At 42.2% G+C, this 24585-nt stretch overlaps 1 pseudogene; it reads right to left on the bottom strand.

Annotated features, from left to right (window-relative positions):
• Nucleotides 1–422: 422 nt before the first annotated feature.
• LOC149790396 (uncharacterized) overlaps nt 423–24585 on the bottom strand; it is a 42404-nt pseudogene continuing 18241 nt past the window's right edge.

Here is a 24585-nt window from a genome sequence, read left to right as displayed (position 1 = left end):
GCAATCCCTTACTTTTACTAAAGGCTAATAACTTAGACTTGCACACTGCTTCATAATTTCCAATTTATGTTTAAAAAATGATGTCTTGAACTATTTAAAACCTTTTGCAAGATGTTACTGGGGTATATCACTAATGGTTTTGAACAAGGATGCAAACTTGAGTGATTCACACTAACTTCTTCAAGATCACACTTCAAACTCAGTGGAAAATATAAAAATTGTGTGTCATATTCCAAAAAATACCACCACCACCCCATTTCAAATTGGGGTATCCAATTTTAAGCTGTTGACTCTTTAAAAACACAGCTTATAAGTTGCCCTATCCACAGAGTTATATGATAACAGTACATTATTATTCTACCGTGGCAAAGAACTCAATTAAAAGATCTGAAAAACCAAAAATGAATACGAGCAACTTGATTTCTTTTATTTGTTTATTATTTCATGCGAGAATTAAATCTGCTTATAAAACTAAAATGCAATGATAAGCACACACTGAGACAAACCTCATATGTTCTGGAAAATGTACAAGTTGGTTTTGCTGGGCTTAAAATACAAAAAAGATCAGTATAATGAAGTTATATACCATTTTCACTTTAATTGATTAGTCAGACATGTACCAGCACTCAATAAGCAGATAATAATCAACATCACTGTGATGAAAGAACCCTAGTCATTCCTGCATGGTTCATCTACAGTCTACATGTACCTATTCAGTCTTTATTGCCAGTAAGAAAATACTCTGAAGTCTTCACATTGTTCTAGCAGTCATTTCTCTTGAAAAGAAATTGGGATGAATATAACTGTACATGTCCATATAACAAGGATATTATTTTCTAAATTCTGTGGGAATTAAGTACACAAATAATTATATTTAAGTGATTCACTGTTAATTATATTCAGCATGTGCAGGAACTGTCCTTAATTTTACTGTCTCTAGCACTCCTTTGACGCAGACAAATTCTTCAGCATGTTCAGTAAAGGCTCAAAAACTATAATCTTTACACAGTTTTCATGTTTCTGAGGTTTTATTTCACTTTTATCAAATGAGATTATTTAATGCAAATAATTAGTTTTAGAATTGTCTGTTTTGTCATTTCTTATACAAATCTGCAGCAATTTCCTCCTGGACTTGTAACAGGACAAATGACCATTTGTAATAAAAATACACAGTCCATATGTTGCAGAAAATGCACTTTAATCAGATTCCAACTTGTTGGGAAATCTGCAAACGTAGATTCTATTTGCTCCTGGATATTCAATGAGCATACAGCTTGAAATAAGATTCTGAATAGGTACCACCTGAAGATCCTTTGTTTTCATTACAGCTAATAGGCTTAGTTGTTCTCCATAATTCAAACACTTTAGCTTTTCTATGAATGTTAGTGTTTTTTGTTCTCCATTTTCTGAAATTATAATAAAAAAATCTTACTTGTCCAAAAGATCTTCCCTGTCTACTGTCTGTACTCAACTGTAGAGTTGTCCCTATTCAACATTCGTGAATAAGCTAGTCCATAGATCACATTATCATTAATTTCTACTCTGCTGAAGCTTCTAAATTTAGGTGAAACTGGTTCAAAACCAAGAAATGAATATAGTGCTTTGTTTTCTTCCTCTATGAGAGCTTTTTCTTTCACTCCACCTAAGATATAAATACCATTATCAATTCTGTCACCTCTTTTTAGTTGGCTTGGTGATTCAATTGAATTATACAGTTTTTCACAAAAAGATCCTTTTTTGATGCATTTTTGCTTCAATTCAGGTAACTTCTGCACGAATGACACTCCTGTCACAATCTGATTGTCTATATTCTGTGTGCCCCTTATCATTCTGAGAAGAACACCATTTTTGTCTTCAAATGAAAAGCAACTGTGCGTGTAAAGCGGTCCAAGGTTGTGCACGCTGTCTGGAAGATGAAGAAGTTGGTGAACATTCAGTCGCATAAAACATGTGCCATACATGGTCTCAAAATATCTGCAAAAGTCAAGTAGCATATGTTCGGCTCGTTTAATGTCATTTTCATTTGAACCAAATTTCAGAAGAATGTGCATAGCATTTACAAGTAATAGATAATGAGAAAATCTCTCATGATCTAAGACACCATGTAGCACTGGTGCACCAAAGAATAACAGAAAGGACCGATATTCGGATGCCTTCCATTATTTCAGATATTGAATAGATCGTGGTAACCTAGTGATATCGAGTGTTGGACAAATATTTAACAATCTTTCATCTACTTCACATAATTTGTGGTAAATATTAAATGGTTTCTTATTGTGTTTGGACAGAAACCACAATTCTAGTAAAAGCTTCTGCACACCAAGGAGGACGCCATGCATGTAGTCTATTGCAATCCCAGTAACAATATTAAATCCAGGAAAAAACAGTAACCATGATGGTCCTTTGATACCCTTAACAGCATAATTGCCTGTATTTCCAGCATCCTGATTTTGAACAGCAGTTCTGGCATTTTCAGTCACACTATTAACAGTTCTTACAGGACCCTTTGGAGTCATTATATCAAAGGGAAACACTCTGGCCTGGCCTTTTCCAACTGATGCAAAAATACCCTGCTGCTCACATTTCCAGCATGAATATGCACCATTGTACTGCACGTGATTGCACAGCAGACTTCTGGCAGGAAGATATGCAGTACCATAAAGTAAAATACCCTTACATATGAAAGATCCTTTTTCTGGAGACTGACATTCAATGCCCTGAAACAATTCCTTCATAGGTTTTTGAAGAGGTTTCAAAAATGTTCCCATAGATGGTTTCTGACTCCCAAACCACAAGCTTGCTAGGATCATATTCTCTTTTTTCATCCGTTGTTTGTAAGGTAGCTCATTTATAACAAGAAAAATTGGCCAAACCGACACTTTACTGCTTTTGAAAACTGGTGCTCCATCTGTGTTAAATGTAAATGAAATGTTATTTGGGTCCCTTAGCAATCCTAGTCCGAGTTTCCTCTGACCCTGGCCACCCCATTTTTTTATATTTGGACATTTATGTTGGAGTGTAGGGTCAGAGCGCATTCCCATTTGGTGTCGGCATGGGGTAGCCGCTTTCTAGCCGACCTAGCACACTTTAACGACCTTTCATCGAGATATACCTGCATGAAATCGATAGGAATATGATTTATTTTCTCAAAAATCGTGAGCCTAGCATTCGTCATGTCTTTAATCCCCTGATACACAAGACGAAAGCACGTCGTTGCTAAAATTTGACCTGGATCTGGCCATTTGTATTCCTAGTCACATGACTACACAACTCTCGCAGCCGACATCTGAATGACATCAGAGGTCATCAGTCACGTGATATCAACAACATATCTTTACTAGTGTTGCTGTAGGAAAACAAATCGAACATATAAATAAAAGTAATGTAATTTTTATAGAAAAATTAAAAAACAAACTTCTCAAAATATTTATTGTGAAAACAACGACGAAAATCTGTAAATGTTGCATAAATTTTGAAGAAAACCAGATTCACTATGAAGAGCACGTGTCAATGTGATAATCACGTGACACCGACAAAAACGTCGCAGACACGTGTTGGGTACTTCTTGAAAACGGTTTTCTCCACCCTGCTGCGATACCGACAGGTTTCTGTTCGTTGCTCTCAGAATAAATATGTTGAGAATTAAGTGTGCATTATATTTATTTACAAATATTAAGTGACTTCTATATAATATGTCCAAATTCTATGTACAACAACTTGGGAAATTTGTTTATTTCGATATCACGTGACTATATGACCTCTGATGTCATTGACATGTAGGTTCCGAGATTTGTATAGTCATGTGACTCGGAATGCAAATGACCAGATCCAGGTCAAATTTCAGCAACGACGTACTTTCGACTAGTCTGTCAGCGGATTAAAGACATGACGACTGCTATGCTCACGATTTTTGAGAAAATAAATCATATTCCTATCGATTTCTTGCAGGTATATCTCGATGAAAGGTCGTTAAAGTGTGCTGGGTCGGCTAGAAAGCGGCTACCCCATGCCGACACCAAATGGTGTCGGCGAATTCCAACTTTTTGATAGGGAATGCGCTCTGACCCTACACCCCAACATAAATGTCCAAATATCAAAAAATGGGGTGGCAAGGGTCAGAGGAAACTCGGACTATAGCAATCCATGATTGTCAAACTTAGATTTATAAAGCATACCATCATAAATGTCTTCATAATGGCCACTTGGTGTGTTTCGCTTGAAGCGATGTTGAAGGTTTTCATAAAAATCTTCCTGGGAAAACAAGTTTTGAATTTGCTTTTTTAATGGTATTTCCAGAAAATAGTTTTCCCTACTTCTTTCAAAGGGCTTCGCACAAAACTCAAATGAACATGTCTTACGTGAGCTATCTTCAATTGGTCCTAAACAGTATGAACAGTAGTAGTGATACACTAAAGGATTACGCAGGTTTGTAAAATATTTTTTAAATTGATAAAGTTTGGTACACAGATTGTGTCCACTTGGAAGAGTGAATGCAATTATATTAAGCAAATGTTGCATTGCATCACCAACTAGATTGTACTTTGTTGTGAAGACTGCCAGCAGTAGCATGAGAGCTCCAACTGTGACACAAGATCCAGGATATAAAAAAATTGAATCTGCATCATGTATCTGTTCGTCTTTTGAATTTTCATGTAAACCAAGTGTATCTTCTTCATCAGAATCTACAAAAAGTATATCATCACGTTCCAGAATCTCATTAGCCTCAAAAATTTCATTCAGAATTTGGTCTAATTCTGGGTCTGTGGTTTTGAGATCATTCTCTATAACTTTGTTAATATCAAAGCCTGCAGGACCATCATCTCTAGGACCACCATCTCTATCCTCCTCCTGAATAAATCAAAAATAAATCACTAGAATTATAGATCTTTATATATAATACCATAATTTTATAACATGCTAGAAACCTTTTTTGGGGGGTGGGGGAGCAAGGTAATTAGCATGAGGGAATGATGTCGTACCTGCTTTAGTATATTCTGGGTGTGTACTAATTATAATGCAGATGACATATTCCATGAAAGTTTCTGAGTGAATGTGACAAAAGAAAAGGTCTATATACACAATAATCGAAATTCTGGCATTTTAACACACACATACACATACACACAACTCTCCAGCTCGTGTTTGTTTGAAATATTAGGCAATGAATATGACATAATGTCAAAAGTTTAACACATCATTACTGATATAGATTGCAATCTTCTTAAAACTATCTACAACTATTATCTTTATTACTAATATTTGATTTAGCTTACATACTTTAAATACTACAAATTCTCGTACCCGCGGTTACACTGTACCTAGACAAGCAGCAGAGAGACTGAGCCCACCAACTGTTTCGTCCAACAGGACCATCTATCAAAAACATTTCTGATAGAAGGTCTTATTTCGCAAAATAAACCCTTCTAGCCAGAAACTATGATGACTAAATCCTCTTTTCTGGCTAACGGGGTTATTTCGACAGCGATAACTCGCTATAAAAAAAAGTTTCTTCACGGGGGGGGGGGGGGGGGGGGGCACGACGAAACACTTTGTGGCTCAGTCTCTCTGCTACTAATCATTTTAGGATTTCTGTTGTGAATTAAAAATTTACGTTAACAATAATGGCAAATATCGGAGAAGCACATTCCGCTAGACTAGCTCGAGAGCGACTAGAAGCAATAAAAAAATTTCTTCCTGTACGAGATTCTGTCAGAGAAAAATTACAGCAACGACAGCAAGCACAGGAAGGTTTCGCAACGACCACAGGGGAATTATTTAAACCTATCACTGCAGTCACTGGAAAGGTTTTAACTGCTATCAAAGGACGAACTGAAGAAGAGGCTGCAATTGAGGGTGGAAAACCAGAGCAGGGTTTGCTTCAAGCAATAAAACAACTTAGTGAACAACAAGTAGCAGCCGCAGCTGATCCAGGTGCAGTAGGTCCACTTGCAACTGTCAAGGAAACATTTATTAAAAAATTTACCGAAGATGGTATCGACGAAATAAAAAGTATTCCACTGAGTACCGTAGATGAGCTTAGAGATTTTTCTGTTTGGATCGTCGAAAGTTATCGTCGCAGACATGAATTTCTAATTTCTAAAACCAGAAGCTGTCAAGGGTATGTCTCAATCAGAGTGGGGTGATTATGTGTATAAAATAAATCGAGATATTCCCCGAATATCAAAAGGTGATGACACCTATAATTTTATAAAAACAGGAATAATTGGGTATAATAAAGAACTGAGAGCTCAAGCAAAAAAAATAAAGGAAGAAAAAAAAATCGCGAAAATGCAAGCGAAGGAAATGCAAAAGAAAGTTACCGCAGAGATAGATCAATCACCGCCACCTGTACCACCTAAACGAAAAGGAAGACCTAAAAAAGAGAAACCAGCGCCGTCTTACTCTGCTCCAGAGGGGGATATTTTTGAAGAATTGGAGTTGGTACCTAAAACCGGGTCTGGTTTTATTGCTTGTCCTAATAGTATCGTCGATGATGTATCTCGGCTAGAAGTGCTCATCGGAGGAAAACGTGCCGGAAACAACTCACCAGAAATAATTAATGAAGCGGCTGATATCTGTCAACGACTATTTCAGCGTGGTATCATGGATATCGACATCTACCGTGAACTTGTTAATGAACTCGCAGATGGTTATTACAGCGACTAATAATTTTAGTTAGAGAAAACAACAATTAAATAAAATGATCATACACGATACTCGACCCAGTCCAGTCAGAGTGGTGAATTCACGATTACCGGTCTACAGAGCAACCTACGGAGATGGTCTCAGTGATGTTGTTACGGGTTTGTTTTCAAGGATAGCCCCTAAGGCGTTACCGATTGCGAAACAACTGTCGATGAAAGCGATTGATGTTGTCAAGGATAAAGCCCCTGGAGCAATTGTTAATCTTGCGGGTAAAGCATTTACGTCAATCAAGGACAGACTGTTACGGTTAGCACGTAGACCTAGCGCGGTTAAACCACCGCTAGTAAAATTGCCGAGCACTGAACTTATACCCGCGGATGTCAGTAAAGTAATAAATCAATCCGCAAATCAAAAACTTGCGGCGCTAGTAAACCAAATACCCGAACAAATAAATACGAGCCTGATATCAGGAAGTGGTCTTCGTTTTAGACGACGACAACTTTATATAATGTTCAAACGTGTATCTGATCCAGCGTTCGACATGGATGCACCAACGCATAAAGATGAGTCCGTGCGTGATTATCAGTATTATTCCTACTAGGCAAGATCACCCAATCAACGGGGGCGAATTGAATTACAAGTGCATGATACAAGTAGATATTTCTTACCCGCTGAAGCATTCCTTGAAGTCACGGGTGAAGTTGCAACAGATGTTATCGCTAATACACCATACGATAATAATGTCCGAGTTGGTCTTGTTAACAACGGCATCATGGCACTATTCAGAAGTGCCTCATACAGCATCGATGGAAAAGAAATTGAAACGATTCAGGATAACGCTGACGTTGCCACAACAATCGTCGGATTATCACGATACTCAGATGATTACACTAGATCGGCTGGTCCGACTATGATGTTCACCAAGGATAATAGTGATCATCCTGAACACAGACCTTATGAAATAAGACAACCAAACAACCGTGCTGCATCTCCTGTTGCTGTTGATACAGTAGAAAATTTATCATTTCCCATTCCTAATTACAATCTTGGTTTTGCTACACGTAAATTAATGTTATCGGGTAATCGCAGAAGATTTTCATGTGCAATTTCGCTGTCTCACATCTTTGAATTTTGTAGAGGTGTCAGAAAGGTTATTTTTGGAGCCAAGCATACAGTTGTACTTGTTAGAAAAGGTGACGACAACGACGCTATCTGGCGAGACGGTACTGCTGGTGTTGCTGCCGGTAAAGTAGTATTATTCAAGCTTGCGTTGTGGATGCCAGTGATGTCCCCATCGATCACTGAAGAGCAACAGTAGTGAAGGGGGGCACTTTACGTACAATGGGAATTAGCATTACAGACCCCCCTGGGTTAGATTACCTACAATGGAAATTTAACATGGCGAAAAATCGTGGGTCAGATTACGTACAAGGGGAATTAACATGGCGATAAATCGTGGGTCACTCTACGTACAAGGGGAATTTAACATGGCGATAAATCGCGGGTCACTCTACGTACAAGGGGAATTTAACATGGGGAATAGAGTTTGGGCTTGTTTAGGGACAAGGGGAATGGAACATGGGATTTTTTTCTTTTTTTAAAAAAAATTTTTTAAAAAAGGGGTAGGCAATTCAAAGACTATCTCTTTTCGAGAAATATGGGGGCCCTGGAAAGGGCCTTTGGGTTTGTCTTCTTCTTCTTTTAACTTCTTAACTTCTTCCACCATCCTCTTATTTTGTTCATCATTCCTTTCTTCTTTTTCTTTTCTGTTTCCGGCAACCAGTCCGGGTGGCCCATGGCCCGGAACTTCTCTTGGATTTTCATCCAGTTTGTGTTCAGTTTATCGAATTCATCCCTTTTTTCTATTTTCTTCTTCTTTTCTTTCCTTTGACCACTTTTCTTTGATCTTCTTGACCTCTATGGTCAGCACATTCCTCATTAGTTCTTCAGCTTTCTTAAGTTTTTCTAACCCCCACTTTGCGAAACACCAATCTGTCCATTCTACAATGTCTTCTAGAAAGCACCTTGCACTCGTCACATGATCTATCGCTTCTTTTAACTTACCCACTTTGACATACGGTGGGTTAATTAAACCTCTGATTCTCTTCTCCTCATCCTCTATCATTTCTTTTACAATATTTACGGATAAGTGGAGGCTGGTTACTTGTCTTGAGACGAAGTCTTTTGTCACTGCATACCTCCATTCCTGTTCAACCCTTTCTACTACACTCAATCCATCCACCATCCAATACCAACTTCCCATAAGATCGTTGTATAAAGCTGAAGCTGCTGGCATCTTCTTGTTTACTTATTCCGTAGAATGGGTTCCAATGACCAACACTGTTAGTTTTATACTGAAAGCGCGGACGTGATGGAAAACATCCCCCTAAAAACATAAAATTGATCTTACCTAGATCATGACCCAACATCGCGCGTACGTGAAGGAAAACATCCCCCTACTTTCTCATTTCATATAATATAACCACAACTATACTCTCTACATACGCTAAGAATCAATGAATAAACCCATAATCTACTATTCACACAAACTTACTTCACCATTTACAAACACAAACTTACTTCAACATTTACAAACACAAACACACACACACAAACACATACACTTTCACTATTAAAAAAGAGTTAGTGTTTATTTTCACACTACTCTACCTACACACATTGGCAAATTAATCGTTATTTCCTTTCTAGAGTATTGGGTAGCTCTAAAAAGGGCTGTTTTTTTTGAACTCCTGATGCACCTATCTAATGGTTGCACCTTCCTGGCCTGGAGCCACACACGCATCTTCTTCCCCAGTCTTCTTTCACCTTTCTTCTGGGGAGCGCAGAGGGAGGATGATTCGCTTCAACACCCCAATCCTCTGTCTCGGGAATATTGAACGACATCCTCTCTTCTCTTTTCTTTTCCTCTTCTTCCCTCTCTCTTCTCTCCTCCTCTTCCTTCTTTACTCTTGCTTCTTCTACTATAGCCTCCGCTGATAGTTCGTTTACTATGCGCCTGGCATATTCCAGGTGCATCTGGAGTTCTAGCAGCTTCACAATCCTTGTATTCATTGTCTTGCTGTTAACAGGTCGACGATGGGCCCAACTGACGATTTGTTTTTAATTTATACTGAAAGCGCGGACGTGAAGGAAAACATCCCCCTAAAAACATAAAATTCATCTTACCTAGATCATGACCAAAAAAACAACAACAACGCGCGGACCTAAAAGAAACACTCACTCACTCACTTTTTTATGCTACCCATCACTATTGTAAATTTTTTTATAAATCACTTCAATAGACTATCCACATACCCAAATCAATCCAATCTAACCCCAAATATACACCTCTAACAGCCAAAAAACAAACAAACATCATTTTAATCTACTATGCATACCAACTTACTTGATCACTTACAAACACACAAACACACAATCCTATACACAAACACATTCCCTCACATTTTTTAATAAAGAGTTAGTGTTTATTTTCACACTACTCTACCTACACGCATTGGCAAATGGATGGTTATTTCTTTTCTAGAGTATTGGGTAGCCCTGAAAAGGGCTGTTTTTTTGTTTTGCTATGGCATTCTTTTTTTAGTTTCTAAGAATGCGATGTCCTCTGAGGATAGACTTTCTGGCGATAGGTCTGCTTCTTCGGAAAGAGTAGAAGAACTCTTTGGTGTCGATACGACAATCGACAAAGCCTCTGTCAGGTTCAGGTTGCTGCTGCTGCTGCTGTTGTTGCTGCTGTTGCTGCTATTGCTGCTGTCTCTGAAGTCTGTACTTCTCTGTCCATTCTTCTTTCTCCCTGTTCATTTCTTCTCTGAAGAGCTCTTCTATCAGGTCTTCAGTGATTTTTAACATTCTCACATTCTCTATTTCTTCTGGCTTCGGTATCAGACTGTGTCTGACCCTATGCAAATTCACGTAGGCTTCGTTGAGTTTAGCTAGTTTGGAGCACATCTTCGTAGGAGGATGAGTCGACAATGGATGGTTAGACTGGAAACAACCCCCGTTCTTAAAGTCAAAGCGCGGACGTGAAGGAAAACATCCCCCACACGGTTTTCGAGCCGCAACGTTTAGTGAGTGTCATAAGAGGGATAGTAAGAAATCAAAGAGCATCAATCCAACATTCTTCTAGCTAAACAAAAGACAAAGACATTTTTTCAAAACACAACATTTTTTATTCAAAAATCACTTAACACTAAACAACAACATTTTTTAACAATAATCCAACACTATAACATCAAACAATTTTTTTTCAAATCACAAACATTTTTTCTCAATGGACAATTTACTTTAAACAGGGCTGACAACGTTGTGAATGAAATTGTGATTTCCACTGTTGGAAATCATTAGGCCATTGATGGACACTACGTTTCCTAGCTTGAGACAAAAGATAAGCATAATGGTCACAAAACCATCGATCTACATTCACATCGTTTCTAGTAGAAGAACGAGGATCGAAATGAGTCACTAAATGTTCTAAGGAATAGCCCAGGCTGCGATGATGCAGAAAATACACACAGTACTGTCCACACACCAAGGAATCTGTGCCTTGTAATTTCACGTTATTGAATCGGGTGGTTTGAGCATTTCTTCTCATAAAGTCGATGATATCGTCTTCCAAAGGGGGCAATCCGTACGAATCGAAATATTCCACACATCCTTCTTGAGGAAAGTAGACGGCTACCCAGTGGGTTCCTGGGAGATGACTGTCGTCCGTGTTGATCACGTAAGCTTGATGGTCTTTAGGTTTGCGATGAGGGAGTTCATCTTTAGCACAGACGACAGGATTCCAAGAAGCCGTATACGAACTGTGGTTCAAAAGGTAATAAAGTTCCCAGGTATCCATTGTTTTGTGTTTTCTTCTTCACAGGTAATAATAAGTCGTCAATTCGATCCTGACTTTTTGCTTGAAAATGTCTGACGAATAAACGGTTATTCGTTCTGTTTCCTCACTCTGATTCAGGAGAGCTTCGATACGATGGATCTCTTGAGTGATTAATGGTGGACAAGAATGTTCACGCAAGTCTTTATACCACTGGTGCAACACGTCTTTGTTCGAGATGAGACTCCATGCTTCGTCCAGATACTCGTCCAATTTTTCTTCTTGACTTAACATTAGGCATTTATCGTGTTGAATTTGACTGGGATGATCGTTTTGACATCCATAGCAATCTTTCTTGATCAATTCCGTCATTTTATCGACCAAGTGTTTGGCAAAACAGGAGACTAAATGGGCTTCTTGTTCTGGCCATCTCGACTTCATTATGATCACTTCTTCTTCTTCCACAGTCTCCTCACATTTCATGTCCAAAGTTTCTCCACTAGGTAAAGAGGGATAACAGTCTTCCATGACTTCTAGTAATCTAGAATAACTTCTCTCAAACTGTTGATTTCTATGGTATTGTCAAATTCTGCATACAGGATGACGTTCACTGTGTGATCTGGAGGTGGATTTGCAAACTGAAGTTCCACACGAATCTGGCCTGATTTTATAGGGTGGAAATGTCCCTCGTCGCTGCCTTGGTCTGGAGTGAAATCAAAACCCCACAAAGCATAGCCTCCTGCATAATCGTCGTACGAAATACCGTGACTGGTGTTGGTTCCTAACTGCCACGTGGCTTCGTACAGGGACAAGTACGATCTGAAATAATTCTTTGCGACACCAAAGATGGGCTCAAAGGGTCGGGTACACAAGGTCTTGCCGTCGCGACTGACTTCGATCTTGGACACATTGTAATGTTGAAACTCAAAAGGATTTTGATCGTGGGTTCCGTTGAAGGCTGAATTCCTGACGATACCAACAATCAAACGTTTGGGTAACTGTCCTTGGAACAGATGATCTTCGATCATAGATCGCTGTCCAGCAGGAATGGTGAACGTTTTCACTTCTACGCGTCGTATCGGATACTTGGCAGTCGTTCTGCTCAACGTCTGACTGACGTCGTTTCCCACTTTAGGTAACACTTCCACACGACGCACGTAAAGTCGGGCTTCTTGAATGATAGTTTTGTATTCGTTGGCATGGGCCATCAAATGGAAAGTGGCACTGCTACGATTCAGTCTCAGACGGATATCCACCCCGTTGAGCAAATACTTTTCTTGTAACCACATGTCCAAATGCAAACGATCCATCAGTTCTAAACTTCGCCCTTGCAGAATTTTCTTACGACGGTCGTTAAACCCCACATTGTGAGGATTGTCATCTTCTGTCAGGACTGTGTCGCTAAACGTGCCTACACCTGCTGTGTCAGGTTTCCATACCACGCAAGCATCCAGATGACTATTCTTGGCTTCTTTTCCGTACGTCAAGAGATTTTCCAAGTAGGCACGATATGGGTAAGTATCCATGCTGCTGCTGACCAGTTTGTTATTCAAGTACAAGTCCACTTCGCTAAATAAGGAATGCATGAAATTGTTGACAGGAGCTACTCTAGCATCGCCTCCTGGATTGGTGTTGTCCGTTTTGATCACTTTCACTTTCAAATACAGGTAACTGCTATTCAGATCGATGTAATCTTCGGGTTGTCCTTTGATTTCAAACTCGATGGGAGCTGATTCCGTCAAAGAGGAGACGGGATGAAATTCCACCCACTGGGATTCTTGCATGGTCATCATGGTGGGGGGCATGGCAAACAGGTCCAGTTCCGTCTTGGAACAAGCGCAAGACTCTCGGTGCATCATTTTTTCTCTTTCTCAATAATCGAAAACGTCTAAGTCTCGAACGGTTCTTCTTTTCTTGGCCTTTCTCGCTTGAAGTCTGGTGAAAGGGTGTTTTCTTCGTCGTCTCTTTCTGCCTTGTCCTTGCTGAATGCCTGACTCGGTAGCGTGCAGGGCATTTATAGGTGTGTCTCGTCGGCCCAAAATGTCTTTACCCGTTTGCAGCAAGACATTTTTGCCTGCCCTCATGAAGGCTTCTTTAGGGTTTTGTTTGTCGATGATGACATTTTGGAGAAATTCTTTGCCTTGCGTCAGTGCCGCATCTTTCAAGGCGTGCAATCCGCGTGTCACCATCGGTTTCAACACCGGAGCCACCGAACGAAAGGCCGATTTCAGCATGTCTCCTAAACCGTGTCCTCGCTGTCGAGCAACCCCTCGGTACACTGGATACATGACTTACTTACGAATCGTGAGAGAACCGTTTTCGAAAATGGAGTTTCACCGTGACTTTTCCTTTGGTGAATGGAATATTTTGTCCCAAATCTCCTTTTATAGTAATGTTGACCGTGTCCAAATACGACTTGCTGACAGGCAAATAGTGAGGATGGACAAATTCGCGGTGGACGTGATAAGTGTTTCCACCTTCCTCGTCAGCGTTCGTGGCAGAATCCACTTTGAAAGGAATGACACGCAGTAACGGTACAGAGGTGTGTCCCACCACGTTATACTCCACCACATCGGAGTACACAAACATCAAATTCAGTCCTTGGTTCAGTTCTACCGGGGCACGAAATAACTTGTTAAAAGACTCGTTGTCGTAAACGATGGGTGATTCGTTGTTCTTGAGTATGGTCATTCTCATGTCCATGTCTCCGCCCAACATGTCAAACAATTCAGAACAAAATAAAATGGACATGATTTTACCCCCGTCATATTTCATCAAGAAGCGACGAGCTGTTTTGTGGTATTCCATGGTGATACTTTTTTTGACACTTTCCAAAGCTTTCAGAAACACGACATTAAACCTGGAGGTAATGGTGCTCACCAAATGTTGACCACTAAAATAATACCCTGGGGGAATGAACAAGTGATAGGTGGTGTACTTTTGATTTTTTGTGCCAGGGGTTTTCTTGTCATATTTGCCATAGGTATCCAAGTACTGTTGCAATTGTTCGTCATGAACTTCCACATCAAAAACATTTTGATTGGGAAGGACATTGAGGACTTGGGTCGGGTGAATCATTTCCACTAAAGCCACTTCCCAATGGGCTTCGTGATCTAAGGGGATGGTCTGAGGTAATTTGGCCGTGTAACAGCACAACGTGTTGTGGGGAAACACCTCCATGGAACTGACACTGGGTAAGGTTAAGTAAAATTGGTTTTGGTGACTCATAATTCCAGAATTCTGTGGCTGTCCGAGGGGTTATTAATGGACGTCAGAGGCGTGTCTCCTCCCAAAATGGGGTACTGGTTGTGGTTGGAGTGGTGACTGGCAATGGCACTGGACACAACGTTCCCGTTCGAGGAGAATTTCAGGGAGGGATTGGGAAGCAGGTAACCGATGCAACTGCTCAATAAAATGGTCCACAATTGTATGTCTCCTTGTTGCAAACTCAAATTGGCAATGGCTGCCCCGATGACACAATACACCACGAAGATTTGGCAGAAAAAGACGATTTGCGTTTTAGGCACACGTTCTCCACACCACACCCACAAGGGTTGTTTTTGTAAATCTTGCACAGAAGAACTGGGTGAAGAAGGACTGGTCGACGTAGCTGCGTCTGCTGTGTGAAAGGGCATGATGGTCACTTCTTCTTTTTATAGTCGATGACTTGCGAAGCGTCGATCCAAGAATCGAAACTGGGTGGATATCCTTTCCAACGTACTTTGACTTCTTTGACACGTCGTTTGCCCACTTTACGGGTTCTGCGTTCGAGAATGCTTTCGATGTCGTACACGTCGTCTTCTTTTTTGGTGACACGTTGTAACTCGGGCAAATAAAACGTTCCTTTGAGTACTTCTCCGTTCATGTCTTCCAATTTATAGACGGTAGGATGACGGCCATGCACTCGTCCAGTGACGCGAAACAGTTCGGTCGTCCAGTTAGGTAAGTAACCTTTGTCGAAAGTGCGTTTGGTTTTGCCAATGCGCACCCAATCTCCTACGGCCAACTCTCCACTTTTCTTGGGGACAGCCCTCGTCGGGGACGTACCGAGCAGGCGCTCAAACACCAGCACTTCGTTCTCGGGAGTCACGTCTTGCGGGGCACGTCCGATGCTTCGATGGTAAGATTGGTTGTACGCTTGTACCAGGTGCGGTAAGATGTCGATGTACTTCAGAGTGTGGTGATGCGTAAAATATTTCCACATGCGTTCTTTCAAAGTGCGTTGAAAACGTTCCACGATGCTGGCTTTGGTTTCGGGATTCTCGGTGGTAAAAAAGTGAATGTCACGTTTCTTTAATTCTTTTTGGAAAGCTTGGTTCAGAAATTCGGTGCCTTTGTCCGTTTGCCATCGAAGAGGGTGACGACCGCTTTGTTTTAACACCCGTTGCAGGGCTCGCACTAACTCGCTGCTCGATTTGGAAGTCAAGGGCACGACCCAGGCAAATTTGGAAAAGACGTCGATGACACAAAACAAATATTTGTAGCCACGATTGTAGCTGGCCAAATGAGAGACATCGGCTAAATCGGCTTGCCATTGATGATCGATGCCTTCCACTCGGGTGCGACTTCTGGCAAACTTGCGTCGAATGGGTTTGTGTAAAGTGTAGGTAGCTTGTTCTTGTAACCATCGTTGCACTTGAGGTAAACGGAGATTTTTCAGTCGCGTTTTGGCAGCACGATACAATTTTTGAACTCCTGCGTAACCTGCAGGATGGGAGGGATCGTAGTAAATGCTGGCTAAGACTTTTTCCATTTTTTTGTGTTGATTGGTGTGTTAATAAGGCACCCACTCTTGGAAGAGGCTACTCTTTTTCTCTTGGGGTATTTTCTTGGATTGCAAGGCTTTGCGTGTGCGACCGGCAATAGGTGTCGAAGAGGAGGATGTCTGAGCGGGGGATATCGGTTCTTGTTTCACTTCTGTCTTCACTTCTGTCTTCACTTTCTTTTTCTCTTGTGAGGAAGAAGGGGTGGCCATCATCTTTTTAATCCATCCAATTCTGGAGGTAGGTGGTGTTGTTAACTTGCGTACTTTTTCTGGTGGAGTTTGAAACCCTTCCTCTTCTTCTCCTTTTTCTGTCTTGGTCACGGGTACTGGTGGTACTGGTACTGGTACTGGTACTGGTGATGGTGCTGGACTTTTCATCAAGGTCTTAAAATCTTTCAAAGTGGGTAAAGCTGTTTCGTCTAAAGCTTTCTGGTGAAAGAGTTGCAGTCTTTGCAAGAGTTGACCGTACTTTTGCGATTTTTCTGTTTCGGACAAATCTTGGCGATCCATCAAGGATTGCAATTCGTGTTGTAACTGGGACATCTCGCTCAAATTGGGATTGGGAGGTAAATGCGGGGTGCGTTGTTCTTGCCACCGATGGTATTCCATCCATCGTTTGTAAGGCACTAAAGCTAGTTTTCGTCCTTCCATGGGGTTGTCAGGGGTCGATTCTGAGATCTTGGGACTTCCGAGGGCCTTTTTATCTTGCTCCCACCAGTCCTCCCAACATGGTTCCCAAGACTCCTTTCAGTATGGGGCCTAACAAGAGAGGTAAAATACCTCCACGTTGCACTAACATCTTCTTTTTTTGACGAATGGGAATTTTCTTTTGAACCATTTGGCGAAGAACGTGACGATGTTTGCCTAAGCATTGTTTCTGGTGTTTGGACAAAGGGATCGTGCCTTTCAAAACGTTCAAACAACATTCGCACACGGTATCGATGACCTCTTTGGAGGCCGTTTGAATGAGTTTTTTCGTAGGGGTGGAGAAGCTTTGGACAGGACAGATAACAGGTCCCCATGTTTGGCTAAACGTGGTGGCAGTCCTTTCCTTTTCTTTCCTTGGGGTTTTCTGGAGGGTGACATCTTTGAGTCTTTAGGAGCACCTAAAAACACTGATACCCTACTCGGTCACAGGCCTTTTTTATACTGGAACGCGTCGCCACTGATTGTCTTTACGTCGTATCAGTTTGAGGACAGGCATGACACGTCGTGCAGGGGTACGCAACGGACTAAATCGAGCCAGTTCTTGCTTGGACAAATCCAGTAAACTTTGTAACATGCCCGATCTTTCATGGACTTTGATTTTGGGAGAAGGTACTTTGTGAGCCGCAGCCACTGCCGCTAAATTGGAAGGTCCTGCCACTGGGGAAGTTCTTTTGGGGGTCATCAACGGAGAAGTTCTTGGTGTGATCAACGTCTCCAAGTACTCTTCAGTTCCTGGTGACATCAACGGAGAAGTGGATAAACGTGAGGCTGCCGGAGACGCAGTCACCGCTGTGGCAGGTCGTGGTTTGCGAGTGTAAGGTTGCGTCCTGGCCGAAGTGCCTCTCTTGCGACTAGTTTTCTTCTGTGGACTTTTCTTTTTCTGGGGACTTTTTCTCTGTTTCTTTTTCTGGGGGCTTCTTTTCTTTTTCCGGGGTGGTGTCTGGTAAGAGGAGGGTCCTGCCACTGGAGAAGTTATTCTTCTTGGGGACCTGGTTTTTTTCTTTTTCTTCTTGGGGCTTCGTTGGACTTTTGTCTTGGGGATAACTTTGGGGGCATTAGGATCCCTCTTAAGAGTGAACGAATGATGACCCCTCCTAGAGTACCGCTCCCTCCAGGTTTCAAAATGATTTGTTTTTTGGTTTGAGTGTCGATGCGGGGATCGGCCAGTTGGACCAAAGCGACTTTGTTTCGATCGAAAAAGCGTTGGGTTTGATGAGGAATCTGAATGATTCCTTGGAGTAATTGACGTGCCGTCACCGTGAACCATCGTAAGACTTCTTTGAGACTAGCTTCTAAGACACGGGCTCGTGTTTGTGGATCTTTTTCTCGACTGATGCCATACAAGGCACGAATCAATTTGACGGGAAGATGCGACTGAAGGGACGTCATGTTCACACTGTGTGAGACAGACGAAAAAGGGTCTGAGGTTTTTATAGAATTTTTTTCATGGGGAGTGAAATGAGGTCGAGGACGGAGACGTGTACAGGACAGGCCCTCCGTCTTGGCACCAGTGGTGAAACAAGTGGGTACGAAATCGCAAATCCTCGGGGTCGTAGGTTTCAAATCGACGAGTAAATAGGCGTGTGGTGTTTGAGTGGCATCGTCGTACGCCTGAGTCAGCCAAGGCGTTCCTAACTGTTTGGCTAAGACTTGCACTTGCGATTTATCTCGAGGGCTTTTAAACAAGACCACGTAATGCGCATTGAGACTGATGGTGCGATGGGCTTTACTTTGTTGAAACAAATTTTGGGTGATGTAAACGACACTGGCATTACGGTGATGCCCTTTGCGCGTGAACCACAATTTAATTTCTTCTTCGTCTTCTCCTAACATGTCGTCGAAAATGACCAAATGGGTTTGACGGGAGTCAGAGACGATGCCGTCGTCTTCTTTAGGAATGCCTTCCACAAACACGATGGAATCGCCTTGACTTTCTCGCAAGAGGCTGTACGCCGATTGCCACTCTTTGTAACACCACACGATCCGTTGAGGGGGCCGATCAATCAAATGATGTTTATGTTCGATCAAACGTTTGACGAATTCGGTTTTGCCAGAACCGCTAGGTCCAGCAATGAGTATGTTAAAGGGATGGCGAAGATACAAAGCCTCCCAACTGGCACGATCTAAGTGTTCGTCGATGACTTTGACAGTAGAGGAAGAGGGAGCAGAGACAGTAGAGGTAGCCATGGTGTGAGAAATGTCACTTGTGACACGAAAAACAAACAAGACAAGAGTTTATATACTTTTTCAGAACACGTTTATTGAATGTTTCAAATATGAACACGAAAGACAAAAATACATACAACCCAAATAGTGATGTACAGGAATATAAAACACAGCAAAGCGATCAAAGTGGAATATAAACAAGTGTCTGTACAACATGTTTTGGGTAACCAAGATGTCCTAGGGACAGTGTGTAATGTTCTTACAGTCTCTACATGAGGTATTGTCACACAAGTGTCCTCCCGGAATGACCTTTCAGGAATGTCCATGACAGTCCTGTCCTGAAGCGAGTGGTTGTTCTCGGTGACGGGTTCTTCTGGCACCGTCACTAACACAGGTTGAAAAGTAACTTTTTTCCTTGAACAACTCTTGTGCATACTGGGCCACTTCTTGGGTCCAAGCCTCAAAACCCCCCTTTTTCCAGTCACGAACATCTGTCCAATGAGGGTGTAAGTCACAAGCTACACACACATCGTCATACACGTCTTGGGTAGCTAAAAGTTAACGAATCTTTTTTTCCTGTTGAGGTCGAGAAGTATCCAGATGAAACCGCAAGGCTTTGAGCAAAAGGAGTTTTTCGTGACCATTTAAGGCCATGGAGGTGGTAAGTACTGATCGTAAAGAGTCCACAAAGAATCGGCTGGTAAACGAAATCCCAGAAAACAAGTCACTAAGACACACACCACTTGTCGTCCCAAATTGAATGGATACAGTTCTTGTAATAATCGATGGTAATGATCCACGGTTTGAATATGGTCATTGAGTTCCTTCCACGGAATCTGTTGGATGACATGTGACATAAACCGTGGCATGGCAGCCTGTTTTTATATTCTCTTTTTTTTGGATGCAATACACGTACTTTCTAGCCAGAGATCTTCGTTCTCCAGTAGGGAATCTAAATCTTGCATACTGTAACCGAAACGTCAGAGTTCGTTTAGGTGTTTCCTCTTCCGCTAAGCAGATTCCACGTAAAATATGTTTGTAATCCTTTAACTTGTCTTCCTCAATGCGTTGCACTAGGTGAATCTCGAAGTAACCATAATCATGAACATGTCGATCATTAGCGACCTCAAAGTTTTGAACAATGTCTGACCATTGAAAGAATTTCTGACGAATCAGTTCTCTTAGACGAATCAGTTCTCTTATACCATTCAGGTACCAGTGGTTAAAGATCTGGTGACGTATCGGATGCAATTGTTCTTTACGTTTGACTTGTATTTTGACCAGCTCTCGGTAAATGCGTTCTCTCAACTCCACAGGCAAAGCACGAATGTTCTCTTGTAAAGTATCCATGAATAGGTCATACTAAATCCTCTTTGGTCTGACACGAGAAATGTACTGTTTGCACAAACATGGTTTTAATTCAGTGTCGAATCTAAATCGTTTCACCACTAATCTACACATTACAATTCGTTCAGAAGTTTCCTCTTTCACCAAGTTGACATTGCGTGAAAGATGTTGGTAATTCGTTAACTCTTCCTCTGGAATTCGATGCAGTACGTTTACAATGTAGTAGATAGAATCGTCCATACCAAACCATTCCTTTTTATATCCAGGAGGTCGTTGATCAATGTCTGTCCAATGGAACACTTTCAACTCAATCAGTCCTTGTATAGCCTGAAGGTACCAGTGGTTCAAACACCGGTGACGTAAGGGATGCAATTGTTCTTTACGTTTCACTTGTATTTTGACCAGCTCTCGATAAATGCGTTCTCTCAACTCCACAGGCAAAGCACAAATGTTCTCTTGTAAAGTATCCATGAACAGATTATTATGGTAAGAAGTTACTTCAATGTCTCGGTCCCACTAAGGGTAAGTAATGACAATTCGGTGACCATCGAGCATGTTCTACGTAGGCCGAATCTTGCGGTTCCCAGTGGTGAAGTGACACACCGCAACTGAAGCACTTGACTTTATCTCCTTCGCCCAAGTAGAAAAATCCGGCTCTGGCTAATTCTTCGGGGGTCGGTCCTCCCAGATACTTTGGCCATTTTCCTTTGAACGATTGAAGACGATATTCCGACAAACGCACAGGAAACGAATATTCGTCTTTCACAGGTTCGTTTCGATGAGGGTTGGGTGACATGGGTAGGAGTTTGCTCAGGGCTGGATGACATCCGTAGGGGGGTAGACGTGAAGGTGAACATTCCCCTTTAAAACGAAACCCAGTAAAATGTCCAAGAGGACGAGCGGCATCACTTTCGCATCCCGCAGGTTTGACACGCACAGCATCGCTTTCCATGATAGGGGTAGGGACACTAAAGTTCCCATGATGCTTTACGGCATCGCTCAGGTCACAACGTACAGCATCGTACACATCGCAAGGCTCACAATCGTACTCGTCTGCAAACTCCGTTACGCAATTACAATGGTAACCACATGGACAATCGCAGTTTCCTTCCGGACATTTTCCGTCGCAATGCCTGGGTCTTATCCATCCAGTATTAGTCACACTAGAGGAAGATACAACTTTTTTACAATCCCCAAACTGGAACGATGTCTCTTTCAAAGTATTCATCTTGTTCGCTCGGTCTTGGTAGTCCCAATGAACTATCGATCTTGCCTAGGGTTCCTTTTTATATACAGACCAATACCAACGTGACCGTACGGTAAGGTGAAATGATTGGGAAGTCGCACTCGCTTCTGGTATACAATTTGATAGACTTTTTCCAAGGGTCGACTGACGATGTGGTGAGTGGGTAAACGTACAATCTTGTTAGGTTGGTGAGTGGTCACTTTAAAGTTTCCATCCTCTCCCGATTGCAAGGCTTCTTTCAATACCCCAAAGTTGACCACTCGACTGGTACGATAATTCAGAGTCAGTCCTTTCACTTTGCATGTCGTGTGCACTTCTCCTTGTTTGTCCCGGTATTCGTAGCCGTAATTTTTGGGACCGCCACTGACGAAACTTAGAATCTTGTCGTCGGGATGCTCGTCTGTCCAGGCTCCTAAACGGTCTCCTTCGATGTTAGGGTGATGTTGAATCGGGTGATGGATGTAAATGCAACTGTCCGTGTCAAAGTACAGGACGCGTTCTTCTAACAGTTCTAAAGCTTCGTACAATTTTAAGCGAGCATGGGCTGTCACGTAAGCCGCAATGATGACATTTCCAAAAGGGTCGTCTTGTACAAAGTCCAGATCTTCTTCGTAATTGACCAAGATTAAATTCTCTCGAACGACGTCCACGTGTTTCATGTATTTGGTTTTGTCGTGAATCATCTGGAAGTAGCGGAAAGGTTCTGTCAAATATTCCGTCTTGGGTAAACACGGTCGTTTTGCCATTTTACCCCACAAGCAATTTAACATCACTTTGGCAAACGATCGCCTGCCTTCGTTTTTCTCGATGTGGTCTAAAGTGATGCCTTCTTGTTCGTAATATTTCTCTTTGAATTTTATTTGGTCTTCGGGAGTGTGACACCAGGACGGATAGCCGCTGGCTTCTTGCTTCAGTTTCAAAAAGGCATCCACGTAGTCTGCGAAAATGCCTTTCTGAGTAGGGTCACCCTTGTGGTATTGTTGTGTCTTGGGAAAGTGGCAAATTTCGTACACTTCTAACAGTTCGTATCCCATGTCCAGAACTTTGAACAATTCTACGCTGACCCAGGTTCCCGTCAAGGCCCGTTCTTCCTGGCTGTGCTGACAAGGTTGGTCTTGGTTGCACGTTTCGGCACAAGTACGGCACAAGGGAAACATCAGTTTGCCTTGACAATGGTGAGGTAAGACGGGATGGTATAGGTTCGTGGGAGGCAAAACTTTACACTTGATCAAGCCTTCGTATTGTCGAATGTTTTTCAGGTCGATGTGTTCCGTGAACAATTGCGGGTGCCCTACAGGAAAGCGACAATATTTGCACACGTAGGGATACAGCGAACACACGTCCAAGTATTTGATTTCTTCTCCTTTCTCTTCGTCGGCTTGGTACAGCAAACAGGTGGCATTGGTCCTTCCTCCGTACAAACTATCCCTCGGGTTCAGCGGGTCCATGAACTGGTAACTTTCCACAAGGCGTTTAAACTCGGGATCGGTTTTCATACGGTGATCGTACTCGTGTTCCCACATTTCCACCACTTGGTATCCTTCCTGTTCTAACTTTAGGCGCCGCTGACAAGTGTCCTGGTACAAGTCTTCCATGGTTCGTTGCAAAAACTGATTTTTAGTGCCACGGTCAGGGTAACAGACCGGACATCCGTGAAATAAGCAACCGTTAAACTCGTACACGATCTTGGGGTTTTCTAAGTCCCAACCATCGACCGAATACGTTCCGATGGTCTTTTCGCCACCTCCGTTGCGAGCATGCTGAATCCACTTGTCTTCCTTGTCGCACAAGTAATGTAACCAACGTAGGGCTTTGACCGAGTATTGACGTTTGACAAAGTGGGTCGTTTGAGGGCTGATGACAGCCACGGTGTTTTCAGGCATGAATCGTTGTCGATACACTAAGGAACACGCTTTGGCAATGGTGCAAGCTTCTTTCAAAGGATCGACCCCTCCGTGTTCCATGAACAGTTCTCGAAATTTTCCACAGCAACGCCGTAAAATGTCCACGTCGGAACGACAATACTTTAACATTTCTTCCTGAAAGTCGAAGGGGTCAGAGGCGTGAGCCTGGTACCAAGCGTAGAAAGCTTCTCGTTGTTCGGTACGCATGTTGTCGGGGTCGTAATAGTGAGCCTCAGGTAAATGGGGTAGAACGGCGTGTTGATTGGCTTCCGTATTGAAAAAGTGTGGAAAGTACCCTTTAGCCATTTCTGTGATTCCAAACGTTTTAGGCATTCGGCTCAAAGGCATGGCCAAGTAGCTCATCGAATCTTTAAACTGTACTTGTTCCACTTGCATGAAAATGATTTTGGCTCCGTTCAAAGTCACTTTAGGACGCTCGGTGCCATGTTCCGTATAGTATCTGAGAAGAAACTGTCCATCGTATCCGGAGAAATTGAGAGCCATCACCGTGGCATGACGATGACAATCTCCGTAAAGTTCGATGTCCTCTTGGCTCCACGTCTTGTCGACGGGGTCTAAGACCCATTGGGCAAAATCGGCTAGCGTGTTCGGTCCCCGAAAGATTTTTTCACGCCCTCCAGGAATTTTGCTGCAGTGAGGGCAATGACTGATGATAGGTTCTTGAATGCACTTCTCGCACGCTCGATGAGCCACGCAGAAATTAGGAATGTGAATGCCGGTCTCTTGCATGCATTCGAAATCGAAAAAGATGAAATTGCCTTTCTTCTTGTGACCATCCTCTTTCTCTGGTGGGGGCTGGTATTTTTGCACGTAGCATTGGTGTTCCAAGTCCACAATGTGGTGACAAATGTGACATTTTTTCTTTCCTGAACATACGTGTGCCTTGGTATTATTGGTACGTATGACTTGTTCACACGTAGGGCACAATCTCAGAAGTTGACAAGCG

The sequence above is a fragment of the Sinohyriopsis cumingii genome, chromosome 10, assembly GCF_028554795.1.
Source record: "Sinohyriopsis cumingii isolate HCF-2022 chromosome 10, ASM2855479v2, whole genome shotgun sequence".
NCBI lineage: Eukaryota > Metazoa > Mollusca > Bivalvia > Unionida > Unionidae > Sinohyriopsis > Sinohyriopsis cumingii.
The sequence above is the reverse complement of the archived record's forward strand: the minus strand, read 5'-3'. Positions and strand labels throughout refer to the sequence as shown.